We start from the raw sequence: 17,668 nt of genomic DNA, 5'->3' as shown, positions 1-17,668 counted from the left end.
TATCATGAAATTGTGTGCTCCCAGTGTTTAGTGGCACTAGGAGCTGGGAGGGTAGCCTTGTAAACAGTTCTCTGCCCAATACTTGCAGGCCAATTGTGATTATGCCAGGTAGCAAGAAGGCAAGCCATTTTTCTTTACATTGTTCATTGGGCCCTCCTTCTAGGGAGGGTCCACCTCCATTGGAAATTCAGTAAACCATACCATTCATTCACTCCCTCAATCAACAACTGTTAAATGAGCATGTACTATGAACCAGGCATTGTCCCAGTGGTAGGCATCCAACATGAACTACACTCAGCTCTTGCTCTTAAAGAGCTCACATACTAGCAAAGAAGATATTTGTGCAAATAAGACCATCACCACCAGGGTGGTAAGTCCAGATCTGATAAAATGCAGTGTAGTATGGAATGAAGGATGTGCACCTACCCAGGCTAGGGTAGAAAAGAGATAGTCAGGAAAGACTTTTGAAGATGTCCAGAAATGATCACTTCTAATAAATAGAGGTGATCAGAAAATAAATGAACTCCCTTGTGAGGGATCTCCACATGAAGTCGTCTTGTGATACAAAGTGTAAATTCTCAACTGTTTTTTAATATCTCTTGCACCAGCCGATTACAATATTTTATAGATAGAGAAAGCACAAAGGAGAAGGTGGAAAGAAAAGAAGGAACATAAAAGTTTTCAACTGGTCAAGGGCTGACCAGGGTGCTTCAATAAGGGATACTTTGGTATGTAAGGTCCATTAATATGAGAACCGATTGGACTTTCTTTTCTTTAAAGAAACACAAACTTTCATCCTCAGCCTCAGAGTTTTTTCAGCAGTGGCAATCCACTGACTTCATGACCTGGGAGCGTCACCACAGCTTGGGAGCTGCTGGCTGGCTGAGAAGACAGGGGCATTCCCCAGGCTGGTATATTTTATGTGTAATTCAAGGACAATCCTAAGAAAAAGTATTGTTATCTTTACCTATCTGAATTATAAATGATGATATTTGGTGTAGATTCCAAATTCCATCTTCATTCATATGCCTCTATCACTAACAGATCTTTTTAATCATTTTTTCTGATGATAAAAAATACCTTTATAGTAGAAATTTTTCTTCACAAAATAAAATTGTAAAGATGAAAATAAAAGTCACTTATAACATTACCCAGAATAACCAATTAAACATTTTGAATATTTGCCTTTCTGATGACCTCTGATTAAGTCAAACACTGTGTGAAAGTGTGAGGAATTTTGAAGTCCCATGATAAATAACCGACAGAGGCTTTGCTTCTAACAATTCAACTTGCTCATTCTGTACTTTCATAGCCCAGGGTGAAAAATTGCTCTAAATCACTCACGAATTCCTTCATCCAAGTAGTGGCCAGCTCACCAGCTAGATCCAACCCTGGGAGGGGCAGGGCACTTAGACAAGGTGGCTGCTGACACCACACTGAACTCACAGCATCCAACCCCAGTTTACATAATTAAAATGTTGCCAACTCCTAAGAAAACCTTGAAAAAGAGAACTCCGTTTTCCATTCTGAATGAAAAAGTCATGAGATTTTCTTGTGATATATGAGGAAAGGCAGAAGGAAAATATTTCTCTTTTTGTCCTTAAAACTAAAAGGAAAACCAACTGTATGTTCTCCTTTCAAAGTGTGATAAATTGTTGTATTCACTCTCTTCTCAAAAGATAAATACCATTTTCTGATTTACTAGGGTACTAGTGTGTTCTTTGTGGTTGGGGCCAAAATTTGAATAAGCCTTGCCAAATCACTTTAAAGTTTAGCTTGAATCTTGTTTAAATTCCTTATCACTCAGATTTAACTCAATACATATTCTTTTTCACAGGGTAGGGAAATAACTGGTTAAGAGAGAAATGAAAATCAGGGTGCTCTGTGACTTTCCATTAGTTTGATAACCTTTCTGAGCCTTCGTTTCCTCACTGAAGAATGGTAACAGTAAGAGTACCCACATGTGGTAGATTGCAAAAATGTCCACAGTCTTTACTCCATGTCTGCATTTTCTTTGCAATGGGACTTTGCAGCTCCTTCTGTCAAGAAGTGAAGTCTGTTTCCTACCCCTTTAATCTGGTCTAGCCTGGTGACTTGCTTTGGTCAGTAAAATGTGATAGAAGTGACAGTGTGCCAGTTATGAACCTAGACCTTAAGATGGCTTGCCTGCTTCCACTTTCTCAGAACCATGCCCAGCTGCCATATGAACAAGTCTAGGCTACTGTGTTCAGGAATGAGAGATCACACAGAGCAGAGACAAGCCATCCCTGTTGAGGCTATCCTAGACCAGAAAGCCCCCAGCCAAACACCATTCAAACACAAATACATGAATAAGCACAATCAAGACCAGAAGAACCACTTTGCTGAGCCCAGTCCAAATCATTGAACAGCAGAATTGTGAGCAAAAATGAGGGCTACTGTTTGACACTATTAAATCTTAAAGTAATTTGTTATAAAGTAAATACGAATTGACACACTAGCTCCTATAAGCTTCTTGAGAAGTTTTTTTAAACTAATATTTGTAAAATATTTGTAACTGTTTCCATCACTATGTAAGCTCTAAATTTAGTGTTTATTTTCATAATCATTATTATTATTAAAGTTTCATGCAATCCTCACATTTCCATGATCTACTGGGAAAGAACAAAAAGAAAAGTCTCAAATATTAACTTGAGTAGGATATTTTGACTTGTATTTCAGCTGCAATCCAAAATGATGGGCAAATTCTAAGTTTATCTGTACTGACACTTTTGTTGTAATACTAATGGTGCCAACGTGACTAGGATCTTTTGGCATCTGAACAAGTATTTTTGCTGATTGTCAAGACTTTAACCTTACAAGAACTTACTCTTTTGCCAGGGAAATTGAAATTGTTTAAACTTCTTAAAAGAAAGTATCATTCTGATTTGCTTAGACCACCCTGGTTGGAAGTGTACTACGTTGAGACCAGGCATGTCATAAGCAAAATTCACTCATTTCACTGTCCATGCTGGAAATCAGCTGAGTCATCTAAAGTAAGGTTGAATATAATTTCAGAACTGAAAAATAGTTCTTATTCCTTGTAGGAACAAGTATTTAATATATATTTATATTTTAGTACAATTATTCATAATGTTAGATTACAGCAATTACTGTTTTTATGAACATAACTTTCCTATAGCTTGTTAGAAGTAATTTTATATGATTACCTGTGTAACCAAAAGCCTAAAAAATTACAAACCTGATCAATAAATTACACACCTGAGACTGCTTTTTCACAATGTCTGGGGGCTAGAGACAGTCTCTCTGCATGTCTTTAGAAAGTACATGTGATTGTCAAGGGCTGCTGGAATATATTTCATTTGGCAAATCCTTCACTTTAATTTTTCTCTATTGCCACCTGTTAGTATAGCAACCTTCACTTTATAAATAATACAACCTTATAGTGGTCTCATGGGTTTTGGTTTACAAAGCGCTTGTGTACATCATACCATCGTATTTACAAGCAACACTCAAGTCACCTACTTAGTAAGTGACAGCACCAGGTTCAAACCCAGATTTTCTGATTCTAATCAGGCTGAAGGGCATCAGACACATCTATTCATTTATTTATTTCAGACAAGATCTCTCTCTGTGGCCCAGGCTGTCGTGCAGTGGTATGATCATGGCTCACCACAGCCTTGACATAACGGGCTCAAGTTATCCTCCCACTTCGGCCTCCCAAGTACCTGGGACTACAGGGGCAAGCCACTGCACCTGACTAATTTCTTTTTTTTAAGAGATGGGGTGTTACTATAAGGCTCAAGCTAGTCTTGAACTCCTGGACTCAAGGGATCCTCCTTCAGCCTCCCAGAGTTTTGGGATTACAGGTATGGAGCATTGTGCCTGGCCTAAATTTATTTATCTATTTATTTATTTACAGATGGTGTCTTACTCTGTTGCCCAGGCTGGAGTGCAGTGGCACGATCTCGTGTGTCTGGCCTAATTTTGAATCCTGGCTTTACCATATATTAGCTATATGAACTTGACAAAATTATTTAACCTTTCTGAATCTCATCTTTTTACATATATGGAAGAGGGATTATAAGATTACATATCTCATAGAATTGTAGTTAAGATTAAATAAAATGATCTGTGTAAAGTGCTTAGCAACAGAAGTGTTTAATAAATGTTAATTGTCTTTAACATTTTGATATCATTACTACTATTATTACCCTGGTAGTAGGCTGAGGTGGCTAGAGTCCTTGAACTTGAGAGTTCAGTGTCTGAGAATGTTCTTAGAATTCTTTCAAGGATGCCAATTTTTCTATCCTCTTGATGTGATGCTTGGCTAACTGTACCATTCCACCCAAATGTGAGATGGACAAAGATGAGGCCTAATATGGACTGCATTTACTATCTTTTGTGGTTGGGATTTTGGGGCATGTATGAGCAGTAATGTAGTGGTGCATAGAATTTTCTCCCTCAACTGTTATGTTTTCTTACAAGAAAAATTCATTGTTACTGGAGACATATTTGTGATAGAGGGGAATTCAGGGTAAGTTTAATCCATTTTTTGACCCCTCCATTCAGTCTGATAACAGTTTACCATAATGTGACTGAAAGATAACATCACTGGGAGGTGGGCATTTTCCACTGAAAATTGCTTTGTAGGTTCTAAGCAATGAAAGAAGATAGTGTTTGCACATTTGTTTGGTCTCTTCCCTACAATTGTCTTTCATCCTACACTTACATAGAACTTACTAATTGCTGTTTATTATCATCTTAAAATCTCTCCATTGCTTCAAGGATTTTCAGCTAGAATTGCATGTGAATTTCTATGCACACTGTGTGTGTGTGTGTGTGTGTGTGTGCGTGCCTGTGTGTGTTCTTTTGTCTGCCTAGAATACTCACCTTATTCCACAGTCTAGCAAGTTACACTCCATTCTTTAAGAGTTATTTCAGGCATCGTCTTATGATGGTCAACTTGAATGGGGCAGAGGGTGCCCAGACATTTCAACCCCTCTTCTGGATGTGTCTGTGTTGGTGTTTCTGGATGAGATTGACATTTGAATCACAGACTGGGTAAAGTAGATTTCCTTCTCAAATGTAAGTGGGCCTCACCCAATGAGTTGAAGGCCTGACTAGAACAAAAAAACTGATCCTCCCACAAATAGCAGAGAACTGTCTCACTGCTTATAGCTGGGACATTGGTTTTGTTCTGCCTTTGGACTTGAACTGAAACATCAGCTCTTGTTTGTTTGCAAGCCTGTTGGCATTTGAACTGCAACTACAACATTAGCTCTCCTGGTTCTCAGGCATTCAGACTTGGACTAGAGCTGCACCATCAGCTCTCCTGGATCTTGTCAGCCTTTATAGTTGCATAAGCCAATTTCTTACATATTTGTGTAAATCTCTTTACAGCTGTATCTATATCCATCCACCTAAATCAATCTATCTATCCATATCTATCTGTCATATTGGTTCTATTTCTCTGAAGAACTCTGACTAATACAGGCTTTCTCCAGAAGTCTTTCAGGACATCCTCTCTGTCCCCTCCCCACTTCCCACTGCTGATTGGGTTAGAGTCTTTTTCTTGATGCCACTATAATTACTTACACAGTTTTCTACCTCACCCCTCATCACATAGTGCTAAACTGTCTGTTCTTACATCTGTTTTCTGCACTCTACTGTGAGACCTTTGAAGGCAGCAACTGTCTTAGTCACCTTTGTAACTTGCTACTAGTGCAAGTGTCCAGTGAATAATCTTTAAAGGAAGAATAAACTGAATTGCCCAACTATTTCCTTGCCTGTACTAATTACTGACAGTTCCCTTTGAGGAGCATATTTGAACTAATTATTTCATTTTCTGTCCTGCTTCGTTATTCTCTTTCCAAAGAGTATATGGTAAATTTCTCCCTCCAAAAATATACTGTGCATTTCTAGCATATAGCTCATGTTAGTTGCAAACTTTTCTAGTTCCCTTGTACAATATTTTGACTATTCTCCCCAAGTAATAAAAAATGGATAAATATGGCCGGGCGCGGTGGCTTAAACGCCTGTAATCCCAGCACTTTGGAAGGCCGAGGTGGGTGGACCACGAGGTCAGGAGATGGAGACCACCGTGGCTAACACGGTGAAACCCCGTCTCCACTAAAAAATACAAAAAAATTAGCCGGGCGTGGTGGCGGGCGCCTGTAGTCCCAGCTACTTCGGAGGCTGAGGCAGCACAATGGAGTGAACCCAGCAGGTGAAGCTTGCAGTGAGCTGAGATTGCGCCACTGCACTCCAGCCTGGGCCACAGAGTGAGACTCCGTCTCAAAAAAAAAAAAAAAAAGGGATAAATAAAACAAAGGAAACAAAGGAATACACATTGAATTGAAAATTATATGTATTGATAAATTTTGTGCACATTTATTCATGTAATTAAACATATACAGGCGTATTAAGGTGTAGTGTATATCATGTGTATAATATAGACATACACATGTGTATCTATGTATCAATTTCTCATTAATATTCTGAAACTGATGACTATACACATTGGAGCTTGAGAAAGTCCCTATGTCCCTAAATCTTCAGTCTTACTGAGACTTTCTGTGACAGCTGCAGTGGCAAAGTCACTCAAAGTCACAGCTGTTTAGGGTGCCTATTTCTTTCCAGTGCCCAGGGTCTCTGCAGTGAGACTTAGCTATTAAGTTATCTAGGGCTTCTGAACCTCCAATCTCAGCAAGAGACTTGCTGGGATATTGTTATTTTTTCTTCTCAGTAAGAATATTTTAAAAAACCAACAACCCCTGCTTCTCCATAGATATTCAAGGCACTTCTCATGTGGATGGCAGAGAACACTGGAGACATCTGGGCAATAAGAACTCACAGGGCTGCAGTGCTGTGGCTCGGCCCCTTTCCCAGGGGCAGCTGCTTTGGGTGGAGGCAGCTCTGGAGTCAGGCTCACTGTGAGTGAGCTGGGATGAGGGTGGGCACTCACCTTTCTTACCCAAGAGGGTCCATCACGCCTCATCAAGATGCTCCCCTAAATCCAAGAATCTTCTGTTCCCAGTTAGAATTTGGCTATTTCCCCAGAAGGCAGAAACCACTGCCATCAGTTTTTGCTTGAATAGCCTTTACTTTTCTTCTTGCTGTATCTGGATGCACAGCCCCAAACCTGGTGATTGACACATTAAAAAATGATGAATTGAATGAAATAAATGAAATTACAGAATTTGAGAACGATGAGAAGAGGGGAATGACATCCAACTGGATATTTTCTTCCTAAAACTTCCTAGACCTTGACTATTTTTTTTAAAATGATGCAGAAGAAAGTCAGTTGGTTAAAAAAATAAAGTCTAAAAAGAAATGGACTGAAGATGGAATCCCAGGAGCTCAATCTCCTCAGAGATTGCTGCCTGCTCCTCAGGGATAAATCTAATCTTGTAGGATAATAGCTCTAAATTTCTTTGAAGATTTGTAATTTTTAACCGAAAATCTTAAGCTTGCTAACACTCCTATATTTATTTCTTTATTTTTTATATTTTTGAGACAAGATCTTGCTCTGTTGCCCAGGCTGGAGTGCAGTGGTGCGATCATAGCTCACTGCTGGGTTCAAGTGATCCTCTGCCTCAGCCTCTGGAGTAGCTGGGATTACAGGCATGTGCCACCATGCCTGGCTTCCCTCTGACATCTGTAACCTGAGATAAAGTCAGCATTCTCACCTTCAGTCTTTCATCTCAGCCATCAGTAACGAAGAGCAAGCCTGCACCTGAAACCGCGTTTGTGTTAAGACTGAGTAAATGAATGGAAAGAGAGTGAATGTATTCTACTCAATGACTGCATGTTAATTTCTGACTAGTTTTTACCTTATCTATAGTTGTTAACATTAAACTCCAAATGGACTGAAAAGATGAGTTAGAGTAATGGTCTATTTATGTTAGAGCAGTTGCCTTCTTTGGTTGATCACTAGTGCCTTCTTATGTCAAATATCCCACAGATAATTTTGAAAACTTTATAGATACACAAGGAAGTGTTTCTCTACTGAAAATACCATGGTGTCTTCTTGGCCATGGCCTGAAACTCTGGAGTTCATTTGTTTGGTTACAAAACTGCTTAATGTGAAAATGGTTTGAGATCCTAGTAAATTTTTAAAAAGATTTTGCTCTATTTCTCAACAGAGACACAAGGAGTAAGATGCCTAAGCAAGGATTTAAAAAGGGCCTTGATACATGGGAGCTTCATTCCCAAATAATCCTTCTCTTAAAAAGTCAAATGCAAGTGGGGCATTTTATAGTTACAAATGCAATCATTGACATAGGCAGTGATCACCGATGGGTAGTAATACCACTGGATGAACGTTGTTGAAAAGCAGAGAGTCACAAGGTTTTCACATGCTATTCCTCTGATTAGTAATTATTTACAGAGAGGAAAAGGTGCCTTCACAGTGGAGAAATCCGTTGGATAAGTAATCAAATTGAATATTTATTTTTTATTTTTTTGAGATAGCATTGTGCTGTGTTGACCAGGCTGGCATTTCTAATCATGGAACACATGGCATGTAGTTTCTGATGTGATACACTGGGAAGGACTCAGTATTACCTATGTGTGGTTCTTCCCCACAAATACATAAGCTGAATCTAACTAAGAGGAACAAATCAGACATTTCCAAATTGTATGTCACATTCCATAAACCAGCTGGCCTGGATTCTTTAAAATTGCCTATGCTGTGTGATATGGTTTGGCTCTGTGTCCCCACCGAAATCTCTCAAACTGTAATAATCCTCATGTGTCAAGGGAGGGAGGTGGTTGGATAATAGGGGCAGTTTCCCTCTAATGAGTGAATTCTCATGAGACCTGATGGTTTTATAAGTTTTTGGAAGTTCTTGCTTCACTTCCTCTTGCCTGTCGCCATGTAAGACATGCTTGCTTCCCCTTGACCTTCCGCCATGATTGTAAGTTTCCTGAGATCTCCTAGCCATGCTTCCTGTTAAGCCTGCATAATGATGAGCCGATTAAACTTCTTTCCTTTATAAATTACCCAGTCTCATGTATTTCTTTTTTTTTCAGGTGTTTCTTTATAGCAGTGTGAAAATGGACTAATACACCATAAAGAAAAATAAATGCAAGGGAATTTTCTGGGTTAAAGAAAAATAAAGGAAAGTGACAAATAAATGTAATCTAAGACTTCAGTCTTTGATCTATGATTCTGGATTTTTTTTAAAAGCTAAAGGTATAAACTATAGATTAAATAATAGTCTTCAATGTTAAATTTCTTGAGGTAATGATAGCATTGTGATTATGTAGGAGAATGTCCTTATTCTCAGGAGATACATCCTAAAGTATTTAGGAATGAATTGTTATAACATCTGCAACTTGCTTTCAAAGGGCAAAGCAGAGATATATATGTAATATACATGTATGTGTATAGGCACACACATAACTATATATAAAACTATACATATGTGTGTGTGGAGAGTCAGACAGAGAAAGAAAACACGCAAAAATAATTTTTTAAATATAGGAGAGGAAGCTCAGCTTAATCGACACGGTCTCTGAACAAATGCAGGAGGCTTGGCAATTGTCTGTTTCCTAGAAAAGGTCAGGTGATCTACACCACCCTACCAGCTGGAGAGAGAGATGACCAATATCTTCCTAACTTACATGTTATTTCTTCAAGACACCCCATAAATTGGGGCTTGTGTAACATCTTAATTTTTCACATAGAGGTTTTGGCAAGAGAACATATTTCGTTATTTTACTAATATGGCCCTGGGGCCAGACTACCCAGCTTTTAATCCAGGCTATTAACTTTCTAGCTGTGTAGATCTGGGGAAGTTACTTAATCTCTCCTGATATCAGTATCACCTTTCGTCAAAGGGGTAGAACAGCAGTAACTATCTCATAGGGTTATGATAAGGACTAAAGGAAATAAGAAATATAAAGCTCTTGGCATGGTGCCGTGTGCGTAGTAAGCACTCAATAAATATTTGCTACTATTAATACTAGTGTCTTGCATGCTACTCAGATCTCACAACTACAATAATAAAAGTCACCAACAAATATTTATGAATAACACCCCATGTACCAGGCACTGCTGATGTTCTTTAAACATCAACGCAGGCCCCTGCCCTAACGGAGCTGGCATCATAGTCAACAATTTCCATAAGCCAGGATCATTCTAAGCACCATGTAGAATTAACTTAATTATCAGAATAACTCTGACTCAAGAAGTCTCACTTCAAACATTCTGTTGGTGTCTTTGCTTGCTGGAATTTTCTGAGGCTTCTGAAAAATAACTGAGTTAAAATTAGTGTATATATATGTATACGTGGGGGGGTGGGTGGGGAAGAGTTTCTTTTGCTGTATTTTGTTTTGCTTTTCCAACTCCATGAACCTGTTTAATAACAAAAACCATTTTCTGGTTGAGCCAGCTCTGAAGGGTCCAGTAGAAACAGCCAATGAAGCCCACTCCTCGTTGCAGGTCAGTGATGTTCTCCGGAATGGGGCAGGTCAGAGGAAACTAATAGGAAAGTGACACAAAGAATAAATCCAACCTCCCTTTACTGTAGACTGATTTTTCAGGATATTGGTTCATAAGGTTCAGAATTTCTACCAGGTTTCTTCATTGTAGCCAGTGATGTTATGATTATACCGACTGGAGAAGAGAAAGCAGTTGGCATTTAGGGAGTACGGTGCTCAATGCTGTATTCTAAATTCGGAATCATCCCCCTTCCCTGCGCTCTGGACTCCCCTTGCAGCTGCCCTGTGTGATGCGTTCCAGCTCTATGCCAGGGGTCTCTGCTCACTTGCCTGTTTAGCCCAGTAGGAATCACAGGGGAGATTCAGTAAACTTGTCAGCAGTTTGTCATTTATTCTTTTACTTGCAATTCCAGACCCAAAGATGTGTCTTGAACACTCTTGATGTGTTGCTTCACGCTGTGCACCTCCAGATAATTTCTCAGACCCTCTCAAATCGTTTTTACCCCCATGCAACCTCAAGACACCTTTCCAAATACATTTCCTTTCATTTTATAAACCCTGAGTATTTCCAAGAAAATGTTGTTTATATGTTTCTGTTTTGTGTCCACTTATCTCATCCTACTGTTTAGTAAGAAAAATTAGTGTTATTCAAGAAGTCTCATCATCTGTCTTTCCTTTTCGTTGAGAGAAAGGATGGCCACAGTCTTAACCAGGTTCAAGTCTGGCTGGAAACCCAAAGCCACAGGGTATTTTTTACTTTGCAAATGTTCGTCTTCCTGATCAAAGAGCCCAGGCTGAAAACTCAGGGAAGGCAGTACCAGAATGGACAAAACAGAAGTACCCAACTACATTAACCATATAAATTAACAATTTATCTTCTATTGACAATTTTGTCTTGAATACTTAAAATGTTCTTATCCTCTAATCCCAAAATTCTACTTCTGGGAAATTGTCCTAAGGGCATGGTCAGATAAACACCAACAAATTAATGAACACTGTAATATCATTTAGCGTAGTGAAAAATCTGAAAATTTATTTGAAACTAAATATCTGACAATATGATATTGGTAAAACAAATTATGGTATGTCCAAAACATAAAATAATGTGTAACCATTAATGACTGTTTAGTAAAAGAAGATTTAGTGACATAGGAAAATGCTTACAACATATTAAATAACACTATGTACGTCAGTTACAAAGCTAATTACAAAAAGGTGGCCTGAGAGTTATTTAAAATTAATGGGAGAGAATAAACTGATGGAATGTTTAACTGTGACTTCCATGGTCAGCTGTGGGATCTTTGCCTCAGAAGGAAACGGAATTTCTCTCCATGTACCAAAAATGTATCCAGAGCTTTGGATTCTAGAGGGTCAGTGTTTTTCTATATGCAGAAGACAATGAACAAGCCTTTGTTTCCAAAGTCCAACACCTTTGGAAGGAAGAAAATGGAGCTTGTGGCTTTTGAGGAGGAAAGAATGTTGACTCTCCTGAAGGAACTGGAGTCCCTGGGACTGGGAAGGAGACAAAAGGTTGCAGGTTTTAAGGAAGAGCTGAAGCTCAGGATCGTGCTGATGTGCAGCACCCAGGAGGAGGGGCAGCAGGTGACAGGGTGACTCCAGGTATCTTCGGGCAGGAGGATGCAGTGCTGCGGCTCATCATGATCTCTATTCCTCCCCGGCTACTGGTCGCAGGAGGTTACACACATGCTCTGGTAACCTTAAAACAAACCACCTTCCTAGACCCATATTTCCCCATCCCTGCTGATGTGGTTTGGATCTGTGTCCCCGCCCAAATCTCATGTCCTGTTGTAATCTCTAATGTTGGTGGGAGGTGACTGGATCATGCAGGCGGATTTCCCCTTTTGGTGGTGTTCTCGTGATAGTGAATGAGTTCTAGTGAGATCAGGTTGTTTAAAAGTGTGTAGCACCTCCCACTCTCTTCCTCCTGCTCCAGCCATGTGCAGTGTTGACTTCTTCTTCATCTTATGCCATGATTGTAAGTTTCCAGAGGCCTCACCAGAAGCCGAGCAGAAACTGCTATGCTTCCTATGCAGCCTGCAGAACCATGAGCCAATTAAACTTCTTTTCTTTATATATTACCCAGTCTCAGGTATTTCTTTATAGCAGTGTGAGAATGGACTAACATAACTGCCTTGCCTCCCTGTTTCTAAAAGCTTGCCCATGATGGAATGCCTTGTTGCCCTAATTCTGGGTACTGTTCAGCCCCCCACATGTTTTTCCCACCATAATAGTACAGAGATGGCTCCAGGCACCTCACTGAGGTCCTCTCTGCTGCCACATTCAGTGGACCACTCCTTCTGCTCACTGCTCTCCAGCCCCTGGTCTCATTCAAGGTCCTCAGTCACTCAAGCCCTCCTGAAACACCCATGCTCCCAGATTCTGGGACACTGGTGCTTCTGGCTTTCTTCTGACTCACTGGCTCTTCTTTCCTGCCTTCCTTTGCTGACTACTCCAGGTCAAATTCTAAACGCTGATGGACTACAGATTCAAACTGCCTTCTCTGTGGTCCCCCCTTCCTTCCCTCCCTAGGTAATTTCACCCATTCTCAGAAATGTATTTTTATTCCAGATTGTTTTCATACTTGTGTAGGTCTAGATATCCTGACTTTTGAACCTATACCCCATTTCATGTGAAGCATACTAAAATATACTCACAGTTCAAAGTAAGTGCGCTTTTTATTGAGAGGGCACCTTCTTTTTATTGTGTAAAATATATGTGATGTACATTTTGCCATTTTAATTATTTTTAAATGTTCAATTCAGTGGCATTAATTACATTCAGATGCTATGCAACTAACAACACAATCTATTTCCAAAAAGTTTTTATCACTCCAAACAGAAATTCTGTATCCATTAAGAAATAACTCCCCATTTTCCCCTTCCCCAAACCCTGGTAACCTCTAATCTACTTTCTGTCCTTACAAATTTGCCTAGTCTTGATTAAATATGCCTTTTTTTTGCTGTTAAAAAAGAATTTTATAATTTTGCTTTTGAAACTTGGTAGAGCATTTCAACTTTACACTGGCTCTCATTTTCCAGCCACCAGTAAGGATGCCCAGATATTCTTATACAATGAGAAAAATTTAAGCCCCAAATTGCATTTTAAAAATGGCCCTTTTATACACACCAAAGTTTAACAATTAATGAAGATGATATAAAACTGTATTTTGAAAACAGTTAATGGATTATTCGTTCATTTTCATTTTATACTTCTGTATTTTGAATTAAGAAAAATACTTCTGGGCTCACATAAAGTTGCAAAATAATCATACTTCACTATTAAAACCTGTGTGGGGCAAGGCACGTGGCTCATGCCTGTAATCCCAGCGCTTTGAAAGGCCTAGGCAGGAGAATCACCAGGGCAACATGGTGAAACCTCATCTCCACAAAAATCAGCCGGGTATGGTGTAGCACACCTGTAGTTCCAGCTACTCGGGAGGCTGAGGTGGAAAGATTGCTTGAGCCCAGGAAGTCAAGGCTGCAGTGAGCCATTATCGCACTACCGAGTGAGACTCTGTCTTAAAACCCAAAACAAAACAAAAAACCACCTTGCGTGGATTTCACCAGTTTTCACATGCACTAATTGTGTGTGTGTGTGGGTGTGGGTGTATAGTTACATCACATTGTATCACATGTATATTTATAGATCCAGGTAACCATCACCACAATTGGATATAGAGCCTTTCCACCCTGATTTAAAACAAAACAAAACAAAACAAAACTCTCTCATTCTGTCCCTTTACAGTCACACCCTCCCATCTGGTTGCTGAATCGCTGGCTGCCACCGATCTGTCCTCTATCTCTATAATTATGTCACTTTGAGAATATTACAGAAATAGAATCCTACAGTGTCATACTTTTTGAGATCAGCTTTTCTCACTCAGGGTCTGTTTTCCCTGGTCCTTCAGGTGTCCTGCTGTCTGAGAAGGTGATCTGCATGGACACACAGGATTGGTGGGTGGAGAATGTGTTTCAAAAGGTCTACAATAAAAGATTTTTCTGGTTGTGATTTGGTCCACTAAACTTGAAAAATTAGGAACGGATTCAATATTGTGTTAGAGATGAAGATCCATCAGGAAAATTAGTTTTAAATCATTTGGCACTTTCAACTCCTTGCAGTAATACCTTAGGAAATTTTTAAAAACTCATTCTTTCTTCCTTTGCTTCTGTCAATCATCTCCACCTCTTCCCCTTCAACCCAGCCACCATCTTCCCTTGCCTGACCACTCCAAGAAGTGTCCTAGCTATTCTCTGGCTTCCATTCTTATCCTTCTAAAATCCATTCCCAGGAACAGCTCATGCCCTCTCTCTCCTCACATGTTCTCAGCTCTGAAAATATCTCTTTAAAAGGCTTTCTCTGACAATCGAATTCTCCCCCACCACAGGTCACACCCAAGTGACCCTGGTCTATTTTATGTTTATATTACTTATGAAGATGAATTAATAGCATTTATCTTGTTGACTTGCAGTCATTTATTTATTTATATCTTCTCCTTCTATAAAATAACCCCAATGACAGTAAGATCCTCATGTCTGTAGCACCTGCAACACTTCGCACAGTCTGTGATCTCAGCAAGTATTTCTGATGGAATGAATGGCTAAATGAACATACACGAGGCTGAAAAACTGACCCCAAAGTGATGGAAGCAAGACGGCTGTAATTACCACACTATACAATGGCTCAGAAAACCCAGGAGAAAATTGAGAACTGCTCCAGCAGCTGGGGATATGCAGACCAGCAGGACGCTGTGGACTTAAAATCCATCCAAGGCTGGGCATGGTGGCTCACATCTGTTATCCCAGCCCTTCGGGAGGCCAAGGTGGGAGGATCATTTGAGGCCAGGAGTTCAAGACCAGTCTGGGCAACATAGGGATGCCCTGTCTCTACAAAAAATTAAAAGAACTTGGCTGGGAGTAGTGGTGTGCATCTGTAGCCCCACCTACTTGGGAGGCTGAAGTGGGAGGACTGCCTGATTCTTGGAAGTAGAGGCTGCAGTGAGCTAAGATCATATCATTGTACTCCAGCCTGGGCAACAGAGCAAGATCCTGTCCCAGTAACTAAAGAAAGAAAGAAAGAAAAATTTATCCAACTTACTGAGTTCAAAATCTCAGTCCTGTGGAAAATGCCATTGGATTTTGCAGGATCACAGTGATTAGGATATTGGCTTTCACCTGAACTTCCTGGAGAAGAAAGATCTTTTTTTCCCCTGTTGCCTTATTTGATTTTTTGTGTGTATAATAATCAGCCACTTGTAAACTCCTAAGCCGCATGCAGTGGGAAGTACATGGCAAGAACAAGCAAGTTTCACGCCAATGTAGCAGAGGAACGACTCCAAATCAAGTCAAGTTTATGAGTTCACCTGATGTGTATCACCCTAGTTGGCCCTAACATCCCAATGGCAAGACCAGCCAGCTCAATTGGATTGAGTATTTTCTGCTTCAGCAAAAAATGTATGTAACCGATTTATTAATGGAGGCTGGGGGAGCTGTTGGGGGGGGGGGGGGGGGTTGATATTTGGCATTTAGGGCCCAAAAGCAAAGCTAATTCATGTTTTGTATGGAAAAATATATTTTTCTCAATTAAAGAAAAAGACAGCCTTCTTCCTTTAAAGCAAAGAAGGAAAATGAGAGTTTTCTGCTCCTAACTGAGGAAAAATTGTCCCCAAACAAGATATTTCTATACCTCAAATAAGATAAGACCAGAGCTAGTCTTTGGTCTTATTTGTTTTGGTTAATGAGCTATTTGGTCACCAAGATAATTTTTGACTTCTGAAGGGTAAAGCTACTTAAACAAAAATGTTATTCATACTGTTGGGCAGGAGTTCTTTGGAGGTACAGGCTGGGGAGGTCTCACTAAGAAAGGACACTGTGCCATACTAAGGAAGGACTCTGTTTCCAGGGATTCACGGCACATATGTAACCTAACACATTAGAGGAAGCCACTTTACCTAATTAGGCACCAAGGTTTCAAATGACTTCTGAAACATGATGTCATGGGGAAATGGCCACCAAGGAAGAGAGAGTGAGATGCAGGGTGTGAGCTGCTCTTCCTTCACTCTGTGCATTCACTCTTTGACGAAATATTGACTGCCCCTATTGTGAAAGTGAAGGTAAATGGACCAGGCACCACGGGAGATTCTATGAAGACTGACACACAAAACCTGTCTTCAAGAAGGTTACCATAGAAGTACAGGAGAGAGATCTGTGTCTAGATAATTCTAACATCACATGGAGAGGAGGCACAGAAAGTGACAGGAAAGATGTTATAAAACTCCAGAAAAAATAGAAATCATTTTACCTGATTGTGATAGGAAGTAGCTAAATGGGGAGGGGAAGTCAATCAGGAAATTCTTTGTGGGACAGACAACATATGCAAGGGACCTTGCCAGCTGGGTAGAGTCTGGCTAGGAGGATATGGGACCAAGGGGGAATGCCTTTTAGATAAAAACATCCACAAACTCATCTGTAAAGGACCACTGTCCTGAGAAGGCAGCAGGGGACAGGAAGAAAATTAGTCTGATCTTCTCTGAAAAAACCAGAGAAGAAACTGTAGGCAAAGAGGCACTTCTTTGATTCATACCCAGTTGTGATCTCAGCTTTGATTCACAATATACAGACCAAGACTGTATAAGCTCAGTTCAGCAAAATGCAGCTGCAGGAGATAAGCCAATAAATACCCATAAGACATTTGCATTTCAGACTCAGCACTGCCTCAAGCTAGGTGTAAGCTCATGAACATTTTACTGCTTCATCCCTCAGTTACTTTTTTTGAGCTACCTTACCGGCTTCTCCCAAATGATGAATGGGATTATTTGAAATCCAACTTTGGGAGCATTCTGGAGACATTAGATGGAGAAATTCATAAGTGTGGGTTCTTGGAGTTAGTTTGTTCTTATTTTAACCTGATTTCTTTTCCTACCCAGTCTGTAAACTTGGACAAATGATTTCACCTTTTTAAGCCCATTTCCTCATTTCTAAAACTGGGGAGTAATAGTAAAATTGGGGAGCCCATACTTCATGGGCTTAATGTTTAAAGATTAAATAAGAACATTTGTATAAAGACTTTAACCCAATTTTTAGTACATAATAAGTTATCTGTATTATGAATAAGTAAATAATGGCACCTAGTCAGGAAATTGATGCTGTGTTATATATCACTATGGATGAAAACCATGTGATGAGGGTAATTAACTGACCCAGAGATCTAAGTTATCAAAGGA

This window comes from Gorilla gorilla, chromosome 8 (genome assembly GCF_029281585.2).
Source record: "Gorilla gorilla gorilla isolate KB3781 chromosome 8, NHGRI_mGorGor1-v2.1_pri, whole genome shotgun sequence".
NCBI lineage: Eukaryota > Metazoa > Chordata > Mammalia > Primates > Hominidae > Gorilla > Gorilla gorilla.
This window is presented reverse-complemented; position numbering follows the sequence as displayed.